This window comes from Vicugna pacos, chromosome 29, assembly GCF_048564905.1.
Source record: "Vicugna pacos chromosome 29, VicPac4, whole genome shotgun sequence".
In the NCBI taxonomy this organism is placed as follows: domain Eukaryota; kingdom Metazoa; phylum Chordata; class Mammalia; order Artiodactyla; family Camelidae; genus Vicugna; species Vicugna pacos.
Window position 1 is genome coordinate 14,122,470 of NC_133015.1, and position 17,894 is coordinate 14,140,363.

Here is a 17,894-nt window from a genome sequence, read left to right on the forward strand (position 1 = left end):
TCAGCACTCCCTAAAAATGTTACTGACCTTCTCAGTTCGGTCAAGGCTTCATGTCAGAAGGTCCCACCAGGCTCAGCGCCCAGATTCTCCTCTCGGTCCTGAGCACAGCATCTCCACAACAGAGCAGGCCAACCACAAAATTCACCAGGGCTTTCTTCAGATTCTGAAAACCTCGAGTTTTCTGAAGTAATATTGAGGGAGGCCACATGGAGCTAGTCCTGGAGCGGATGGTTTAAACACTCGCTGTGGCCCCAGCTCTTTCCCGTCGTCTCCAAACAGTATTTTAATGATGATACAATCCCCCTCTTCAGATGTGGAGAAACTGGAGAACTGAATAATTTCCTAAGACCACAAAGCACAGAAGAGGCAAGACTGTCTCAAAATAATAGGATGAGCTGAAGCAAAAGAAATCTTCAACTTATTAGCCGAACAAGTTTTCATCTATGAAGAGAACTCCCCAAGGAAATCTGGACCACTGTCTTCCTGAAGCATGTTTTAAAATTCAACCAGACTAAACAATGGAGACCACAGGGAACAGCCCTCCGCTTGCCAGGTATTAGGGGACGGGGGCTGCGCTGGCATTTTCCAGCCCTCGTCTCTGTGATAAGGAGCCCTGGTTACCTGGGCAGCTGGGCCGGGAGCAGAGGCAGAGAGAGCGGGTTGTTCACACCGACTTTCAATTTCCATACGAGCAAATTTAATCAGTTCCTCGGCACGGCCCTCCTTTCAAGTCTCTGGAAACCTCTCAAGGGAGAAAATAACACTCAGAAACACAGGAATCTTTTCTCTTCTCTGCAGGCGTTTGTCACAGCGCCAGCTGCTAAGTGCACAAATTTTGGCAAATCCAGTCACTTTGATATACTTTTCCCAGGGTTCCAAAAGAAAAGATAAACAAAGAACTTGTGACTGCAGGGGGAGCAGAGGTAGCCAGGAGTTTAAGAGGTAGCCCATCTTCTTTATGTTCCTGGCGAAGTGTCAGCGAGAAGAAATAACCTTGTTAGTGGCTTCTAAGACTGCAGGTTTGGTGCCTGGGGCATTCTGTGCGCAGGCTCCTGGGGTTTGCGCCACTTCCCACAGGTAAAGCAGAGGGCAGCGGCTGTCAGCCACGGCTATGTTTGGGTTGGCACTTTTTTTTTTATAAAGCCAGGAAAAGTATTCCCCATCTCAAACTGGTTCTCAAAAGGCATATGGATTTCCTTGAACACAATTTCTCCATAAACTAAACAGGACAGGCAAAAATAGTTAATATTTTCTTTAGATTTTATGAGAACAAACAGGATATGTCTAATTAAAACTTTTTATTATCTGGGCCCTAACGACTTTGGGAGGAGTTTACTTCTCAGGATGAGTTTTTATAACCACATCAAGATCCAAGATGTATCAGGAACCAATGTCACGGGTGGACTTGAGGGCGAGTTTAAATATTAGCCATATTTTGATTATATGCATTCACCTTTCTGTAGTTCTCAGACACATTTCCTCAGCCGTCAGCCTTATTATTACCCCACTGAACAAGACAGACTTTAAACAAACACTACTTTTTGATCCTGTACTTCTCTGGATATTTGCCAAGAATTTGAGATGTAAGAAATAAAATCTCACCTTCAGTTTTTAGTAGAATTAGATCCAGGCCAAGAAAATGCAGCACAAATCGAGCGTCTTCTCCGACGCTGTGCCGGTGATATCATAATTGGAGCTGAGATTAGGAAACCTCACAGGATCTCAGCTGTTATTCTCACTAATTCCTTAGTCAATTGAATTACTTTCTTCCCACCCTCTGCCAATTTATGAAAAATCAGAACACTGCCTAGCCTCACGGGAGTGTGGTAATATATGTTTCTGTAGATGGAGGCTGGAAGAAAGGGAGGCTAGATTTCCCTGACCTTCGAGGTCCTCGCTGCAGGGTTGCAGGTGAGCAAGGTCAGCAGGGATGCTGACTGCCCTAGACTGGCCCTGCGTGGCTGCATCTTGAAAAGGTCCACTGCAGCCTCTGCTAGGTCCAGCTCTGCAATGTATTGTGTTTTGGGTTTTTTTCTATTAACTGAGGGTGACTGGCTTCCGGATATTGACATGAGCCAAATACCTATAAGACTGATTCAAAACACCAAAGTATTAATTCACAGTGATAAATATAACTCCCAAAGGCTCAGAGTGGCCTTTGAGTGTAATCAGGTCATTATTTCCTCTAGAGGAAAAGTCACATAGGAATCTAAATTACATTTAAAAGGCACTGGGTGATGCTCACAGGAACTACCACCAAGGGGTGACAAGCTGTGCTACCCAATCCATTTCTAGGAACAGTTCTCAAAGAGGACAGGAGGACAATTTTTGGTCAGTGCTGACCCTCCGATAAACTAGTCTCCTAATATTTTTCTAGAATTTAGGTAAATCACTACCATCCTAAACAATAAGGCGATAATCCCTTTAAAAATGTGATTGAGTAAATTATAACATTCTTTTTCTGAAAAAAAAAATAACAAAAGAACCCAATAACTTTGACAGGGCCAGGGAAAAGGTCCAGGGCCTTTGACTGAATTTGTGAGGCACTGTGCATTTCCAATATAAAAATCTGGAAACAAAATAGCTTTGTGGGCAACACACAAATTAGACTCCAACCAGAGGGCTTACTTCTGCAGTTGAGAAGATGACAAATTAATCTATAATGTTTTCTCTTCTGATATTCACCTTCAGAAGTGACATTTTCTGACCTTGCTTCCAAATTTGGAACTGCATTCTGCTGTGTGCCATGCTCCCATATGGCTCCAGTGTCTTGCCTCTGCTGCTTGGCTGGTTTTATGGAAGCATAATTGTGGTTCAATAATAAAATGAAGGGGATGCTAGAGATCTTCCATGTCCAGCAAGGCAGAAGAAGCGTTCTAGCTCAGTATGTGTTTAAGGAAGGGTACCAAAAGAATTAATACCATTAAAGCCAACATATTAAGCATTGCAAGTAAGACGCTTATGTAAGGAATAATTCCTTAAACTCATGTGCATCATTGTGGAAATTCTCTCAATTCGCCCACTCTCTTTCCTCATATCTGAAAGACACCAGGAAACGCTAGCAAGAAATTCTTTTTCTTTTTCTTCCTGTGTTCACGGGCAATTTTTTCTGTTTAGTAAGAGCAACATCTGATATTTATTGAGCATTTAGTGCTTCACTCCAGCTATCATACCAAGAACTAAAATAAATCTTCACAACTATTTCATGAGTTAGGTCCAATTATTAACCCTAGCAGGCACAAGGGTGAGAAAATAAGGCAAGTTGTTTAAGTTCGGTACGGCTCAAGCTCACGTAGCTTGTAAGGGTCAGGGCTAGGGCTTAAGCCCCATAGAGCCTGCCTTCTTAACTACTAAGGAAAGTGCTTCCTCAAAATTTCAAACTATAAAAACTTGTGTAATTTGGCCTAACCCATTATATCCATTAGTATTGACCCTGTAAATTTGATTACTATGCTAAAGCTGTTTCTTGTTCCCTTCCCCTTCATGAAAAACGGGCAAATATAAAATTAGAACAACCTCCTGTTCTGTTTCTCAGTGAATGACTTTATTATCATCTCAGCCAATATTGAAATCCCCATTTCAAAAAAAAAAAATCTCCACCACCCACATTACCTTCACTGTTAATATTTATAACATGTGGTGAAAGGGTTTAGAACTCAACTTCATTGTTCCAACAAAAATTCAAAATCTTCCAAATTGGCCAAGGGGTCCTACTTCTAAAAGGTTTACTCCTCAAATAAAAGCCTCCTGCCAACGTGTCTGACAAAGTGAGTCTCAAAATTTGAAAGTTATCAGAGCATCTTTTGGCAGGTTAAAGAGAGTTCCAAGTGTCACATGGACTCCTAGAACTGTACCTCCAAAAAACAGAATTCCTTCACATTTGTATATAAGAATTTAACCAGATGTTCATTATGAGGAAAAACAGCCGAGTTAACTAAGCAAGGACCTATTCATACTCTGCTGTGAAAACCACCAAGCCTAACATGACTCAAAGGAACTCAATCTGCTTTTAGAAATATTTAACAATAATTCTCCAACATTAGTATTTAGCTTTCTGAAAAGGGACCCCTTAAATCTTTGGGGGGGCAGGTAAAATAGTATGGAAAGCATCCATTTTTCCAGTTCTTTCTGATGTTTCCATTTTTCTAAGATGTTTCTTGACACTGGAAATGCATCAGTGTCACAGGGGATTAATCATTGTCCAATCACCATATTACTGTAGGAAGTAGCCTAATCAGTTAGTAGAATCCTTTTCTGATCTTATTTCTCTAAGGATCTCAAAGGAGAACATCAAAGAGAGTTCTGTTTCAGGCATGAAGGTCCCCTTCAATTTCCCATTAATCTCTTGATGCCCTGATGCCCAGGAAACATGGACTTTCTCCTTCCCTCCAATTTTCCAAAACCACATTCAAGAGAATTGAGCTGCTCTATAACATATGCTCAGAAGACAATTCTACCTTGATACCCTCCTGCTTTGTGTTTATTTCCTCTTATTCTCTCATTTCCCATCTCACTAAATTTGTATGTATCCTCATATTTTCAAACAATGATCTTTTACTTTAAATATTTTCCATCTGCTTCAACTTCAGTCCTATAGAACAGAAAAAAAAGGAAGTACACACAACTATTTCCCAGAAATAATCCCAAGATATTGGTGTAATAAATGTGATACCAAACATCTACCAAATTAGTGGATTAGAGACAAAAATCTGTTCTCTGGATTTCCAATCTTTGTTTTTTAAATATTTCCTATTTTTTAGGCTGTGATGTTGTTAAAGATATCATTAGTGTTTAAAGAGAACAATATTTCATCTTCTACTCATATTATTTAAAGAATAAAAAATTAGTCAAATACTTTTAGCTCACATAAATAAAGCAGGAATTCCTGCTGAGGAAAACCTGATTAGAAGCCTCCCCACCTGGACCCTATTAAAACAATTTGATTGGTCATCTCTTTGTAGGCTAAATGTTTCAACTATGGCAACATTGATCCAGGGTTCTTAATTTAGAATATTTGCGTGAAGAAGAAGTGGGGGAGGGAGAGGGAGAGGAAGAGGAAGAATTATCTAAGCAGTACACCTTAACTCTTTAGTTCAATTGAAAGAAACAGTTATTTACTATAAATATATAGCCACTTAGGTTGCTAATTATAATAATGAAGTATTTCCCAAAGCTCCAGTGGCACCAGTAGCTGCAATAGTAACAGAGATGGCACTTTGATTCAGATCCCAGGGCCCTCACCTTCAGGCCCACGGTCATCTTCAACAGCCATCATGGTCAACAGCAGTGCAGCTTCAGAGACACTGGGGGCCGGGCTCCTACTCGGCAAACAAGACATCACCTAAGAGCAGAGATGTCACCCAAGTGAGAATTTTAAAATAGCAAATATCAAATGTAGAATAGATAAACAAGATTATACTGTATAGCACAGAGAAATATACACAAGATCTTATGGTAGCTCACAGAGAAAAAAATGTGACAATGAATATATACATATGTTCATGTGTAACTGAAAAATTGTGCTCTACACTGGAATTTGACACAACATTGTAAAATGATTTTAAATCAATAAAAAATGTTAAAAAAATTTTAAATAAATAAATAATAAAAATAAAATAGCCAATATCAAATAGTGGCCAAAAGGACTGGTCCACATATTGTATGTTCTGGATATCACTTAGAGAAATTATGTGGGAAGAACATGATGGGAATGTAGTTACCACAAAGTAGGTGAAGGTACAGCCAAAGTACTACATTGAAATTGTAGTTGTGATCCAAATCTTCGCCTTCAGAATGCCATGGACTGGAAAATACACTTTGTTTCAATTATTTGTTGCTGTGTAACAAACCACCCCAAAACTTAGTGGGCATAAAACACCCACTGTTGTGTTAATTCTTGAGACTGTATGAGTTGACCGAGCTCAGTTGGGCGGTACTTCTGCTCCACGTGATGCTGATGGAGGGTGCAGTTATCTGGGGCTCAACTGGGCTAGAACTCCCAAGATGGTTCACTCTCATTGCCAAGAGTGAATATTGGTTCTTGGCCATGAGCTTGGTAAGAATGTTGAACAAAATGTTTGGATGCAGCCTCTTCCTCTGATCTGGGCTACACATCCGGATGGCAGTAGGGTTTCAAGAGGGAGCAACACCTGAGCTAAGGAGGTAAGAGAGGAGAAGCATAGGCAGCCAGTCCTTTCAAAGATGTGGGCTGAGAATGGACATGGCATCACTTCTGATGGTTTTGTTGATTAAATCAGTCACAGGTTCAGCCCAAGCTCAAGGAGATGGAGAAATATATACTTTCTGAATTTGTGGCCATCATTTCTCTGCATACCCTCTGTCCTTTGATTTCAAGAAAGGAAAAGCAGTCGACAGAGAACTGGGTTACTATCACAAACAACTAGGGATGGGGAACTAGGATAGTGATGGGGTGCAGAAATCCATCGCAAGTTCTCACTGTGCTTGCTCCACAGGCTTCCTTTACATGCCTTAAAGTCCATTTTTCAGATTCAGCCTGAACTGCTGCATTTAGAATATCCTCTCCATTTCTTGACATTACACTGCTGAATGGGAAACACCTCTGTCTGGTCAGGAAACCACAAATCTTTTTTATCTGTTTCACTTTGCCCTTGATGTTTTATACTCCTGAGCGGCAGGGCTAGAGGAACTGAGGCATGTGCAGCCCTCTGAGGCATCACTGACTTCACATCAGACTCACAGGGGAGGGCTTATTAAAATCCCAGGCTGTGCTCTGGATCCAGTGAATCAGTCACACACACACACACATACAAACACACACACACACACAGGAAGACTCTCTAAGTGACTGAGATATGCAGCCTTTTGCTGAGTGCATTGTTTAAAAGTTTTTAACTTTAAATTCTTTGGGGGGAAAGGCTCTTATGTGGAAAACTCATATATATATATATAAAGTAGATTTCCTTATATCAGATTGAGTCACACAATTTTCTTGGTCCTGCCTCTGCCCTTATGAATAAAATTAAGTATAAACCATTCCAAATGCTTATCTTGGCCACAATCTACTATAAGTACCACTGGACTAACTGTGATGGAAACCAAGGTCCAGACAATGCAGGAGGCGTGCAGCTGACACGGGGCTGCCGATTCCAGTGTGCGGGGGGACCGTGTACCCTGCAGAGCTCCAGGCTGTTCAGAGCAGTTACCCAGGACGTAATCACCATGCAATGGAGTCTCTGTGTCCAAGCAGGAAAACTCTGGTAACAGCTTCCCAACGACAACTGTGGAATCCCACTCACACGGCTGCTGACCCAGGCGCAGAGCCTTTGGAGTGGAGAAGCAGCCTTGAAGTGGGCACCTGGCCAGCACTGTGCACGCCAGGAGAAGGAGGCAGCAGCCCAGGAGAGAAGGACAAATCCTCCTTCCCATAAAGTGTGTCTGGCACGCCTGGTCAAATGCTGACCAACTGGAGTAAAGAAGGTTGAGTCGTCCCCAGAATCATGCGTCCTAAGGGCTAATGTGACCGTAACCTTTCTGTGCCTCGGTTTGCCCTGGAAGAAAATAAATCTGAGTCCTTGACGCCTCCTGAGGATGCTGTAAGGATTGGTGAGACAACGCCTATAAAATACCATGAAGGGAGTTGCTAAGAGCTAGATGAAGACAGGTGTATCATTAAGACCCATGCAGAAAAGGCCAACTGATGAGTTTGAAAACCTTGCTCCCCCTCACTTGGAGATTTAAAGGAACACACCCAAAACAGGCTCTAACTGTTCATGCCCTAATCTAAACAGCAGGCTCTCTCTAGATGCTGGCCAATTAGTTCAAACCAGACCAAACCAAACACCAGTCATTTCTGATCATCAGAGCTGCATTTATTGGATGGCCTGTGTTTTCTTTGATAGAAGGGCAGTAGCCAGCAAGGTTTCTTCCCCAGGCTGACAGCCGTTTCCATAAAGCCATGTGTTTTTTCAGAGCAGCCTATGGTGACATAGCAGCCCAGACATATGGTGTCATTATTCAGCCGACACAAATTTGACACTTAAGTGAATTTATTATATTTTGCTTTGCTCCTGGTGCCTGAAAGGCTTTGCCACTGTCTCTTCATAGAGCTTGTCACAGATGTTGATGTATTTTCCTCCTCTGTGGCCAGGTTTTACTGTGGAAACTGATACAACTTCACGATAGAATTTCTAGATGAATTATTCACGCATTGCATGCTTTCTGCACACAGGGGCTTGGAAGAAATCCATACTATTCAATAAATGGTCTCTCTAATCCTCTTTAACAGAGCATTCTCTCCTGGTTTAAACTGTTTCTCTTATTGCCTTTGTAATCATAATGTTTTGGATAAAGTATTTCATAGTTGATAGTTCAGTTAAAATATTCACAATATTTCACATTAACGTGCAACAAAATTGTCCAAGCACTGGGATAAAACTGATCCATTTGAGCAATAATAAATAAAGCATATGGGCCAAATTCTCATCAGTTCAACTTTTACTCACTTAAAACAAAATAAAACAAAACAAAACACACACACACACACACACACACACACACAACTGAACCTTTTAGTTGATTCTACTTCCAAAGATTTATAGAGCAATTCCTGAAGTATCTCAATATTTGTTATTTTAGACAGAACAGGCCTCTCCTAATGCTAATACCATCTGTAGAGATGAGTTTTTAATTGAAAAGAATTTTCAACTTGATGGAAAAGAGTCAGATGAACTCATCACTGGCCTCTGAGAAAAGATTAATGAAACAAAAACATATCAAGCTCCTTTAATACCTGGAGAAGCCATAAGGATACCTCCAGTGACATTATGGGCTATGGTATATGGGAGTGAATAACCTTAACATGACACAGTAAGCCCGGGGAAGAATTAAGAGCTATAATTACAGTTTTTAAAGTATACCGACCTGTTGACCTTTAAGATTTAAGACTTTGCCTCAGGGTCATTTCTTAACCGAGTTTTTGTTTTGTTTTATTGCGCTTCATTGTTTGTGTTTTTTCTATTCCCAACTGAAATAAGTTTTCAACTTCATTCTGTAAAATTCCAAGGGATTGGAAAGTTAAGTTTTTCCTTATCTTTGTCTTATTTTATAATTTAATAAATGCTTGGAAAGTCCATGTTTTTAAATCAGAAATCTCTTCTTTTAGAATTTGCTTTCTGTTCAAAGAGCACTGACATCCTGAATTGTTCCCAGAACAGATGGCAAAAGAATTGCAGAAAAGCACAAAGGAAGATGAAATTCTAGCTAATGATTATTATTATTTGAGCACATTCAGGCTAAGTGCTGTAGATTTCATTTACAGAGCTTTGAGGTCCATTCATGCATAACTCTCTCATTTGTTGTCCATGCCCCCTCCCCGGCTCTTCCCAGCTTCTCAAAGCCTCAACATTAGAGTCATCTTTGGCTACAACTTCTCACATCCTCACACCCACCCCAATCCCACAAGTTCTAACGGTTCTTTCTTTCTTTGAAATATGTCTTCTGGGGGGCGGTGCCAAGATGGCGAGTAAAGAGACTAACAGCTCACCCTCGCCCACAAATACACCAAGAATTGCATCTACAAACCCACTGAATTGCACAGAACACCTACTGAACTCTGGCAGTGTTTCTTGCTTTCAAATATAAGACGATTCTCACAAAATCTGATAAACAACAAGTTCATACTCTATAGCACAGGGAACTATATTCAATATTCTGTAGTAACTTACAGTGAAAAAGACTATGAAGACAAATATATGTATGTTCACGTATGACTGAAGCATTATGCTGGTCACCAGAAATTGACACAACATTGTAAATTGACTATAATTCAGTAAAAACTTATACACATACCCTTCCAAAAAAATAAATAATCTTCTATTCAAACCTCTTAGTTTTTCTCTACTCTGCTCCAAGCCCTCACTGTCTTCATCCAAACATCCCTGGAATCTGCCCCATCTCATCGGCCAGCCTCCAGAACTTCCCTCCCTATGCCCTGTGTATCAGGACACACCATTTTATTTTAACACCCACTGCTTAAGAAGCCATGCTAGTTTTCTACTACCTAGTGTATATCCTTTTATATATGTTACATATATACATATATTATCTCAATGTGCTGGGTTTGTTCTAAACTTTTAAAAATATTGACTCATTGAATACTCATGCCAACCTTGTGAGGTAAAAACTAGTACTTCCTCTTTTTTATAGATGAGGACACTAAGGCACAGAGACAATAAATAATTTGCCCAAGATCACACAGCCAGACGGTAATGGATGGAGCCGTGATTCGAAGCCAGTCTGTGTTTAACCAATATTCTGGAATAACCTGCACCTGCATCATGTTTTGTATTTTTTTAAACAGCTTTCGTTTCTCGTTTGACCCAAGCCCTCAGTCAGATACTGTTTATCCCTAAATCCACCTAATTTGGTCTCTTTTTAGTGAAAGGTCTTCCATTTCAGTGGACCACTCTCCTTACGTGTAACTGGTTACCCCTCTTCCACCTTTGCCTGTGAGGGTTTTCTTGCCTGAGCTCTCTTCCCACTTTTCTTTCTTTGACATGCATATACCAAACACTATAAATTATAAATATTTACCCTTGTGCTATGTAAACTTCTTGCAAGATGTAACTCAGTTGTCAAAGGAGGCTTTGTGACCTCACAGGCACCTCTGTTCTTCTCTGCCCTCTCTCAGTGCGTATGTACACAAAACCCAGTGTGATTACACTTTCTTCCAAGAACATACTCAAACTCCCCTTCTTCTCTGAAGCCTCCCTCCGCTCTCACGGGCAGAACTTACAGCCATGTCAACAGTGTTCTCACAAGGCAGTTGGCTCATCCTTTGATTATCACCCCATCCATCTGGCCCACCCATCCCTCTATCCGATGATGAGCTTTCTCAAAGGCAGGTGTTCCAAAACCTCTGCCTGGATCACAGCAGAGAGGGGAGTCAATGTGAATTTTTTAATACATTATCATGAAGTTCCATTTTGCTTTCTACCTGTCGTGTGTGTGTGTGTGTGTGTGTACATACTTATGTGTACCTATCTATATAGATACATGCATACACATTTATCTTTTTTATTTTCCAACAATATTATAAATCCAGTGAAGACAGATCTTGCCTCCACTTTCCTTGTATTTCTCATCAAATCAAGTACAGGGCTATACCATCAATCCTCACTAAATGCTTGCTGTATGAATGGGTGAGTTATTAAAATTACCCCAGGAAATGAAGATCTTTGGCTTGCATTGCCAAGTGTTAAAAATGGCACCACTCAAAAATACAGAGTCAACCACACATTAAAAAGTACTAAGAATAACTCAATATTTCTTGTATGGAACAGTTGCATTTTCTTCTGAGAATCCATATGTTAAAGTCTCTCTCTGTATTTCCCACAAGAGCACTTAAATCCAGAACTCACAGTGTACCTGGCTTCAAACCAAGTACATTAGTTATTTTGGAATTGCAGAATTAATAGTCATTCTCCCACTTGCAGATCTACCTCAAATAAAATTGTATTTCATTTGGAGTAAGAGTTATAACTCATAAACTTGGTTACAGCAAGCGGCACCAGCACAACTCTTTATCATGTATCCCATTGCCCAACTTCAGAAAAATACTAGCAATTATGATTATTAGCCATTATAAATGGAGAAGAAAAATCTCTTCCCTCAATGCACAGGATATGGACACAGAAACACACATTTTACTTACACCAAGAACCAAAATGGAATGGCAGTATTGTGATTTATAGGCCAAGGGCTAGAACTGTGTACAAATTCAGGAAACCATTTTGGCAATTTAAAGGTAACATTCAGATACCTGAGAACAGAGCCAGGATAATGTCATTATCAAACATCTCGTAACTGTTAACAGAATCAAACAATGGACCTATTGGAAGCCACCTTTATAAATAAGTAAATAACTGTATGGAAAATATTATGTCTTAATGTTTGTATTATTAATAGATACATTTCTATTATCTTAAAAATGAAGAAGAGAAATTCAACATTTCAAGGACTCAGGGAGGTTCAGCCTTAAGCCGTGTGGCACGCAACCAATGGAAAACCACAGATGCGGAGAGACCAGCCTGCTGGACTAGAGGGTGGGAGAGAAGAAATGCATTTGTTCAAGTAGTCTTATTACTCAAGCTAGGTATAAAAAGAAGTCAAACAGCAACAGTCCTTCTACACAGCAGCTGCAGATAAGACTCAAATAAGTAATGTCATATTTACACGTCACGGAGAGAATGGTTGACTTCTCATTTTTTTCAGTCATTCCCATTCACACAGAACATGAGCTTTTCCCACTACCTCCTAGAAGGGAAGAAGCTGGCAGTCATGGGACTATGTGATATCCCAGTAATGTGGTGGTACTGAAGACCTGGATTTAATTTCTATGTTTCCCACTTTAAGAGCTGTCTCACATTTTATCAAAGCTAATAACTTTTAGCGATTCCTAATTAGGATACAGCTGGTTTGGCCACTTAAAGATAAATGTTTCCATATGCAAATGAGTATATTTTCACATGCAAATGAGTCATCATTTAAAAAAGAACTCCGAGGACCAGCCATTCACACACATGCTTACTGAGCACCTATCACACAGTGGGGACTTGGGGGACGCGCTGTGGGTGCAGAGAAAAATGTGATCCTTGCCTTTGAAAGGAGTTCATGGGCCCCAAGGGAAAATAGACAAATCAATTTTTAAAAGATGAGATTAATGACTCACATTCAGTATGTACTGAACACAGAAAGAATGCACTAGCCCCCAGTGAGGAGCCTGGCAAGGCTTCCTAGAAAAGTTGACACTTGGTCTGGGTCTTGCAGGTTAAGAGAGTAACTTTGTTTCTTGCACACAGTCACTTTGGAGGTCAAATAAAATGGATGCAGAGGAGGTGGTTTTAGAACATACGCCTTTGCAGGAATTGAGATCCAAGTTAGTTGTAAGGTTGCATTTTAATAGAGAAACAATTTTGTGGCTGTCTTCTCTGCCTGCCCCTGCACTAGGGCACTACAGAGAGTACAACCAGAGAATAAGTGATGGCCTTTGCCTTCAGGAGGGTATAATTTAATTAGACAGTAAAGATCACACACATGACAGCTAAATAACCAGATAGGGCAGTATTTGGTTCTGTGCTAGACCTCTAGCTTTTCCAAGCCAACTATGAATCACTCTCTATTCTTACCCAATCTTCTTTCCCACAACTTTGTTAATGATGTGTTTGCACAACAGACAATACTCATATACAATTCTTATAAAGTTTTTCCATTTGTTTGTATATAGATAAAACCAAGGACAAAGCAATTATCCTAATAGATAGACATAGCAAGAAACCAAACTTGGGTTCATATTTCTCCATATTTATGGTACCTCCCATGTGGTCTTGCTTCTTAAAGAAACAGCCCTCAATTAGAGCCCATTGTTCTTGTTCAGAAACAAAGAGTTGTCATTATAGCTATTACACAAGGTTAGATACAAGGATGAGTCAAGGGACTCAATCACAGCTTAAAGATTTGCCAAATTGGAGAATAAGATTAATAACTGAGTTATGTGGTTGTTCCTCCTCTGAGTTACATTTGCTATATCGGAGAAAACACTATCGGTATTTTCTACCATTTAATGAGATAATTGCACTAAACAGTGAATCTTTAATGTGTAAGGTCTTTTACCCCTACTTACAATGCAGTAGTTTGTTCTAAGAGAACATCTTACAGATCGTTGGTTGTAAGAAGACATGGATCTGGGCTTGCATGAAGATTCTATCTCTATTTTCTGCCCACTTTAGCAATTTATTTGACTCTTATGAACCTCAGGTTTGCCATCTATCAGATGGGTATAATGATGCTCACTGAATCATTCCAGAGGGTTACAGATTAGAAGGAAGGAATGACACACACTAACTCTGAGAGCTAGTTAAGTCTCCGATTTGGAAAGCAATCTAAGTGGAAGTGAGGTGGCCACACACAGCAGAAATGGGTGAACAGAAGGGACACAGCTGTCTGAAATACTATCCATACAAAGAAGGGCCTCTTTGGTTGCCTAGAGAATCTCAGCTGTCCCTGCACCACCACCTCGGCCTTCAAGAAGAACCCTCACGATGATATCCGCACCTCCATTTAAGGGGACATTGATATTTCCTAACTCTTAATAGCCATTCAATAAACAGTGCCAATTCTATTCTTTGTTACCAAATGATGAGTTCTTGGTTTGTACTTTCAGAAATATATAATGAATATAGTATAGAACACCCACTTTTCCAGAAGCTACATGAGTTTGGAGGGGTACATGTAAGAGTACAAGCCACGAAACACTGTTACTCCTTTAGTTTTACTCTCTCCCCACAAGTCTGACTTCCCCCACCAGTCTGGGAGCCCCTGCTGGACAGCTTCAGTAGGTTGGAAATCCGGACTCCTCCCAGCTCCCACTCAGCATTCCTCCTACGGCTTCTCCTGTTACTGGGAGAAGTGACGCCTCCTACTGGGCTTGAGACTATGAACTCTCCAAAGCCACGCCAACCTCCCAAGCCAGCCATGCCCCGAGGCATGTCCTCCATCAACGCTGCATCTTGCCAAAGTAGTAGCAGACTCAAGCATTCCTGATGTCACCCCTACCCAAGGCCTCTCTGCTGAAGTGGAGAGAATACCTCTCCTGAGACCCTTGCCTGTGATTCTGCAGGTGATCACGCCCCGCCAACCCCTACCCTGAGCTGCGCACTGCAGGCAACCCACTCAGCTCCATACGGAGGCCCCCCGCTTCCTCCACACTCTGCTACTTGCTCCCAAAAGTGGCGCGGCATTATGTTCCCTAGCATCTCAGACATTTTAGTAAAGAAGAGGAAAATCTCTCTTACTGGTTTCACTGTGAGTCTTCTCCACTGGGATCTGGCATCATCCCCAGGAAAAACCGTGGCACACAGAAGACAAAGCTGAGACGCCCATGCAGAACCGCCCCCGCCCCACTTCATACAGGCTTGGTCCTCCAACCTTTCCTCTGCCTTAGGATGACTCACCCTTCTTAGGAGGCTTCTTGGACTTTTTTCAAATAGTCCCCAGACAAGCACATGACAAGCCTTTCAGATCTGCTGGAATCTCAGGGTGTATGTAGCTTGGGTTCAAGCTGAGGCCCTTGCTGTAGTCATAAGCTCAAGATTTATAACTTACAGCTTCTTGATAAATTACTTTAATATGAAACACAGTGTTTGGAAATGGAAAAGTATTTTATTTTCCTAAACTCTATTTGCTCCCCCCTCCCCATCTAGAAAGTATATGTACACCAATCAATACACTTAAATTTAGCCATTTTCTGTTCTCTTCACCCTCACCAAAATTTAAAGTGATGATATTAATCTATGGCTTTTGTCTCAGGGATTCCGTTATTCTACGAATGTGCTCAAGCTGGAATATTTCCAGCCTACAGAGTTTTTGCTCCCGTTCTTCTGTGACAAAAACGTTTTGTTGATCAGTTGATAAAACAGGCTGATTGCACTTACTTGTGTGAATAACATAATCCACGGAGGAAAGCTGTTAATATGTGCCAATTTATTTTAACTATTAAATTATCCTCAAGGATAATTCTTGATAATACATTAGATTATTCTTTCTATTACCATGGAAGTGTCATACTTCAAAAGGCCGTTGGCAAGACATAAGGAATGAAGTCAGAAATATGCAGTGGTGAGAAAGTATATTCCAATTTCTCAACATCTAATTAAAAAACCCTTTATTTCTAAATTAGTCATTTTAAGTAATGTTACAATATGTGTCCCTGTGTGCACAAACCAAAAAAGAGAAGCACTCCTTGAAGTATTTAAGAACACCCTCAAACCGTTTAAGTTGGTTCCTAAGAGTGGCTTCATTAATCATTACTCACTCAGGTAATTTATTTTTCATGCCGCTCCAGCAAATTCTCCGGTTGTCTTTAATCTTTTCCAGCAACTTCAACAACTAGTTTTTATCTCCGAGGCTGTTTCATTACCCCTCCTGTCAGACACAAAGCAGCACACCAACTGAGTGATCTCAGCAGCTGAAAGAACTACCTGTGAGGTGAGGGGAGAAATCACTCCCTGGGACAAGGGAGAAATTCACTTTGCAGGAGATTTAACATGCTTCGTGTAAGCTTAAGTACCACACTTGGAACAGATAAAAATCTAGGTATATGGCATGAGAAAAAATTCCAAATAAGTGACCCCTAGAGGTATAAATACACATTCGGCTATAGTTTTAACAATATTTTCCAATTTGACTCACTCCCAATGAGATTTGCCATGAACTTTAATGAATCTTTGAACTTGAATTCACATGTTGCAGTCTTTATTTTCACACATAGCTAACATCCCTGGAATCAGACAGTTAAATTTTCATTTAATCTAAGTCATTTTTGAAGTAATTTTATCTTTCAGGTCTATGAGAGCCCATCTACTGTCAAAAAACATAATTTAAATAAATGTTGTTTATAAACTTTATATATATATATCAGTATATATTAAAGAAAAACAAAAGATCAAAGATGCTTTGAGCATCTCATAATTAGATGCTTTATTTTGAGACACTGATACTGAGAAACAAGAAAAAATGATTATTTAAGAGGGAGAAGAGCCATGAAAACAGCTTCCATAATGGCTAAATGGAATTGTTCAAAGCAGCAAATGGTCTTAATTTTACTACAGGCACATACAAGTGACCTAAAGCCAACAGCAATTCTTTGTTGAAACTTTAAGTGAGATGGTGTTTTGGAAATGAAGTAACACACCTTTCTATAATATCTGGTCTTTGGAAAATCGAAAATGCCTAGGGTTCCTTGGTCTGTATTTCAGGCACCACTCTTCATAATGCACAAGGATTTTTGCAAGTCTGACCATGACTTGAGGTCCTCTAGACCTCAGTAAAGATCTTGTAGACAGGTATGAATGTTCTACAGTGCCCTTTCAAATGTCTAATTACAATGAAGGATCTGTAATATCTCCTACATTTAACTCAGAATTAGACATTTTCAAGCATAGCTACTCCAGATTGCCTTCCAAAGCGTGGCATGGCTGGTACTGACCTGTAAGTCTTAGATTCTTCGGTTTCCTCTGATCAGAATAGAGACAAAAGAAACCCTTTGTCTTGTTCTGCACTATTTCCTCTGACTAGCATCTGACCTGCTATTCAACCACCCAGTGTCAGGGCACCAGGAGAACCATGAATTTTCCATGAATGTCCCAATTTGACTTTCTCCCTGGTCCTGAGAGCAATGTTCCACACATGAAGCTGTCCAGATCTCAGGGGCACTAACACAGGAGCCTCAGTGATATGTTCTCTGCTCAAAATGGCTGCTCTGAGGTAGCTGGGGAAGTCGAGGAGGCAATGACACCATACCAAATTTGCTCCCTAGCGTAACAAATGCTTCACTTGAGGGAAGCACTCTTTAAAAAGGAAAAGACAGCTGATTAATCAGCATAGTGATCAAGGAAGGAAGCAGTGGCCTGACCGCCAGGGCCTTGCCTGGGGTGCACCAGGAGGCCCATCTGTCACATCTCACATCACACTGGATGTAGACTTTTGCCTTAATCCCCAGATGAAGTTGTCCTACAGTCACCATACTGTGTGTGTAAAAGGTGAATTTGTTAAATATACCCATTTAGTGAACCAAAATCTTTCTGTAACCCTCTTTAGATGTTTATTTTAATCTACTGGGAGGAAAAATACACATAGCACTTACTAATGCCCAGGACCATTCTAAGCACTTACTGTGTATTAACTCACTTAATCTTCATAGCCACCCTGAGGCAGGGGCTATTATAAGCCCCATCTTACAGATGAGTAAACTAAAGCACAGAGAGGTTAAGAACTCATCTGAGGTCACACAGCTAGCAAGGAGTGGCACCCAGTTTCTAACCTAAGCTGTCTGGATCCATGCTCCAAACCACTATGCT

The 17,894-nt window shown here is 40.5% G+C and overlaps 1 long non-coding RNA gene across 1 annotated transcript; it reads right to left on the reverse strand.

The window, feature by feature from the left end:
- Positions 1 to 627: 627 nt before the first annotated feature.
- On the reverse strand, positions 628 to 15,940 carry LOC116286011 (uncharacterized). The gene is made up of 4 exons (XR_012065352.1): positions 15,851 to 15,940; positions 8,902 to 9,028; positions 5,242 to 5,341; positions 628 to 742 (listed from the first exon to the last, which is right to left on the reverse strand). It is a non-coding gene; the product is annotated as an uncharacterized lncRNA (long non-coding RNA).
- Positions 15,941 to 17,894: the final 1,954 nt, after the last annotated feature.